At 35.3% G+C, this 4,532-nt stretch overlaps 1 long non-coding RNA gene across 1 annotated transcript; it reads right to left on the bottom strand.

The window, feature by feature from the left end:
• Positions 1 to 1,893: 1,893 nt before the first annotated feature.
• Positions 1,894 to 3,250, bottom strand: LOC110441202. Its single transcript, XR_002461844.1, has 3 exons — positions 3,128 to 3,250; positions 2,470 to 2,558; positions 1,894 to 2,141 (listed from the first exon to the last, which is right to left on the bottom strand). It is a non-coding gene; the product is annotated as an uncharacterized LOC110441202 (long non-coding RNA).
• Positions 3,251 to 4,532: the final 1,282 nt, after the last annotated feature.

The raw sequence follows: 4,532 nt of genomic DNA, 5'->3' as shown, positions 1-4,532 counted from the left end.
TGTTTGAAGATTTTAACATATTTGACTCCTGTGACCTTGAAAGTGGGTCAAGGTCATTTATTTGAACAAACTTGGTAGCCCTTGATCCCAGCATGCTACTGGCCAATTATCATCTTCCTAGGCCTTTTGGTAACCAAAAAGAAGTTGTTTAAAGCAAAAAGTGGACGCCGGACAGACGGACGCCGGACAGACGAACGAATGGACAGACGACGGACTCCGCACCATAACATTAGCTCACTTGCCCTTCGGCAAGTGTTAAACAACATGTAGTATGAGAAACATGTAAGATAGTTATAAATACATAAAAGGAGCAGTGACAAACTAGCATGAACACAAGGAGCAGTTGCAGAGAGAGTCACCCAGGGTGCAGAGCAGTATGGAAAAAAACGGAAAAGAACGAGCTGTCGTTAGCTCATTAGGCAGACTGTTCCACACCCTGGCTGCCTCAAAGCGGAAAGACTTCAAGTCAAACCTGGTGGTGTTCACTCTTGGAATCTCGACTGTGTTTTCTTTCCTGTGATTATAAGAAACATTTTTTAGCATGATAAGATCTTGAATATATGCAGGTGATAAAATATTCACAATCCTAAAATCCTCTTTGGCCATCAATTCAATATGCCTTACATGTAAATAATCCAACTTACAGTTCATCAAAATTTTATAAAAAGGGGTAGTGTGGTCATCTACCAAAAACGTAAGGGTTGTTCCTGTATTTTTTCCATCTTTGATGTACTGCTTTCACTGCAGAAGTGCCAGGCCAGAAGGCAATAATTACAAGAGATCCCAGAGGGATCTTGGTGCCCACCTTTGTACCATCTTCATTAGTTCTTTGTCAGTTCAATCTTTTCTCTTCTTTCCTCTAATCTGTTTGATCGAGTCATGTTAACAGTAAATGCACCTTGAGGTAACTTTTGATCTAAACTTAATACTGATGTGTATGAAAGCCAACCTTCAAAGTGAGTTTGTCATTTCACATATTTACTAGTACGGTACTTAATGTGAAAGAAATAGAATCGATCATTGCAATATGAGAAAGATCTGTTTAGTTCTTCTTTTAATCCATTTTGTTTTTATGAACAGTCCCAAAATATAACATACACAACGAGGGATCAAGGGGAACCTAAATTTAAAATTTGAGAAAGATCCCTCCCGTACTTCACGAGAAATAGCGATAACAAACTTTCACTATCAAAATCCAAGATGGCTGCCTGTTGGCAATGTTGTTTATCCGATCAGTCTCAAAAGTTGCCCTGCACAGCTCAGGACCAAGGGGACCCTACATATAAAATTTGAGAAAGATCCCTTTTTTTAGAACTTCTTGAGAAATAGTGATAACAAAACATTAACTATCAAAATCCAAGAAGGCTGCCTGTCGGCCATGTTGTTTATCCGATCAGTCTCAAAAATTGCCCTGCACAGCTAAGGACCAAGGGAAACCTGCATATAAAATTTGAGAAAGATCCCTCTGGTACCTCTTGAGAAATACCGATTACAAGAATTGTTTAAGGACGGACCACGGACCACGGACCACGGACGCAGGGTGATTTGAATAGCCCACCATCAGATGATGGTGGGCTAAAAATTGGACATAATAAAAGATTTGAATATGGTCATTTTGCTTTGTTTAGATAAATATTTACCAATTCTTTTGAAGACAGCTAGTTGTTTAGCATGCTGGTAGTATACTGCTGGGTTTATAGTTGCCTTTGGTAAATGTTTTGTAGATAGGAATCACTTGTGCCCACTTCAAAGAGCTTGGAAAATATAACAGGAACTAGAGTTTAGAATTTTAGCAGGAATCATGGCATTCAATCAAAATATATGGAATGAAGTTCAATACATGGAATAATGCTAATCCACATGGAATGAAGTTTCAATACATGGAATGAAGTTCAACAAATGGAGTGATGTTAATCTGCATGGAATGAAGTTCAATCTGACCACTGATGAAGTGTGAATGGAAAGTCCACAATCAGATGTTAATAAGCATCAAAAGTTACATTATCCTTCTGGGAACAAATATTTATCCCAGACTATACACAAAGCCTGCAGATATCACACAAAAAGATTCTTCTTCCATGCATTCTCTCTTGACAGCAATTCAGGTGGACCCAGAATAGGTCACAGGCATCACATCCAATCTGTAAAGTATTTATATAAAAAAATAACATAATGCTCAAACCTTGTTTCATCCTAATGGTTGAGGTATTGATAAAGTTCAACTTCATAATGCTATGGTATGGGTAATAATACCCTCTCTAATTGTAAAAGTTTTCAAAATTTAGTATTTCTTGTAAGAGTTCGAAACCCATAAAAGATTTTTGTTGTGGTAAAATGTTTCCACAACAAAATTTGAAATAATACAAGATAATATAAAATCAAACTGAATATTTATTTATTTTACTTTAAGTCATGATATTTACAACAAATCTAAAACTTTAAATTCAGTGAGGTTTCAAATTGCATTACCCATCTAATATGTTTTGAAGCATTTGACCCCTTCCTGCATATAGGATTCTGCCTTCCACAGTACCTGCAGAGATTTCTTGTGTCATGATCTGAAAATGATAAACAAATCTTTGAATCATCTACTGACTCTTTAATAGGGCACAAATTCCTTCTTCCCCATCAGGGTTTGAAATGAATTCATTGGAATTTTCTGCACTTGATAAACTTAATTTAAACATTGGCTTTTTTCAAACAAATTGACATAATCATTTTAAATCCTGCACAAGTTATGTTAAGATATGGTACCTTTTTATCACTTCAGAGTTTCAAAGTAACTGTTGAAATTACCAGAAAGCTCTTCTATATGCAATAATACTTTTGATAAAAGAATATTATGGCTTCATTCCCTAATATAAATGGAGATTCACCAACTTGAACAACAACTTAAACAAATCTAGATTATGTTGCATGAACTTGAACTGCATGTGACTTTAGAAGATGATAATGGGAAACTGTTGCATTCATCAGATAGATTTTAATTCTGGTTATAAGATATTTCCTTTGTCTCTAGAACCCACAATCATGTATATATACTCATTTTTCAGAATGATTGTGAAAGTGAACATTAAGTTGTTATTTACAAGAATGTTAACATACAGATTTAGCTTATTATTTGTACCTTGATTGTGTATTATTGTCCGGAAAATTTCGGTACGATAGTCCAGGATTTTGTCTGAGGACACATTCAGACTACCACCACACACTATAGCCTCTGCAAACTGCAAAAAGTCAAAACAGCAAAGAAGGAATAATATACATTATTATATATATATGTACATAGAATGATATAAATGAAAAACTTTTTTATAAATCAAGTAAATGTGAAATCAAGTGTTCTTTAAACATTTCACATAATTTGGAAAATTAAGATTCATATATCTCTGTATGTTATCATATTCCTGTCTGGCAAGTAACAACGAGCAAACTTTATTTTTGTTCTGCTTACATTATTTGTAACAGAAAATTCAGCAAGGTGAATGAAATGATAAAATATTATTCTTATGCATTTAATTTCCTATGTTCTCAGTGATTGGACGTGGATATATTGGGTCTAAACGGGTTGATAACCAGCAAGTTCCCTTCTTTTCTAGTCATGCCAATCAGGTTACAAAATTTATTAGAACAATTACGAGACAACATGCATTCTCAGATTGTAGATCGTCAATCCTTGAATAGAAACTGCTTATATAAATAGAACATATTTGGTGTTACTTTCATGCAAAAGACTCCACAAGAATGACTGTCTTGCTGCTTTGTGTGATGTTTAGAAATCACAGTCCATTCAGAAGAACACTCAAGGATTGCCAAGTATGATCTAGGATAAAATTTAAAACTGCATTTCAATTAATTCCATCAATGAAAGGAATATGCATCATTTTCTCCATATGGCAATGTTTGAAACATAAGTTAAGGACTCTCATCCAGAAAATAAATAACCTATAATAATAACAATATACTACATTTATATAGCGCCCTATATCATTTGTAAAATTACTCTAAAGCACTTTACAACATATGGATAACAGTAATGGTTATAATTGTGAAAACAAACAACAAAGGCTTACAATCAATTTTATACATTTAACAAGCAATGTGCACATAACTGAACAAATAAAACGGTGGTATTTACATTTCGTACTTGCAAGGATTCTAACACGCAGACGTGAAGAGGTGAGTTTTGATGTCCCTCTTGAACTTGGCCAGTGTATTTGACTTTCTAAAAGCTGATGGTAAGCTATTTGACAACGTAGCGGAAACCCTCCCAAAGCATCTGTTTCCATAGGTCACAGTACTAGATTTTGGGACACACGACAAAGATTCTGACTCCGACCGTAGTGATCGTGACAGCTGATACAGGAATATTTTTTGGAAAGTGTCATTTGATGATAATGCTTCTGTCAGCTTGTCCCTGGGACAGGGTGTGTGGGACACATTTGATGATAATGCTTCTGTCAGCTTGTCCCTGGGACAGGGTGTGTGGGATACATTTGATGATAATGCTTCTGTCAGCTTGTCCCTGGGAC

This window comes from Mizuhopecten yessoensis, unplaced genomic scaffold, assembly GCF_002113885.1.
Source record: "Mizuhopecten yessoensis strain PY_sf001 unplaced genomic scaffold, ASM211388v2 scaffold715703, whole genome shotgun sequence".
Lineage (NCBI taxonomy): Eukaryota > Metazoa > Mollusca > Bivalvia > Pectinida > Pectinidae > Mizuhopecten > Mizuhopecten yessoensis.
This window is presented reverse-complemented; position numbering and strand designations above follow the sequence as displayed.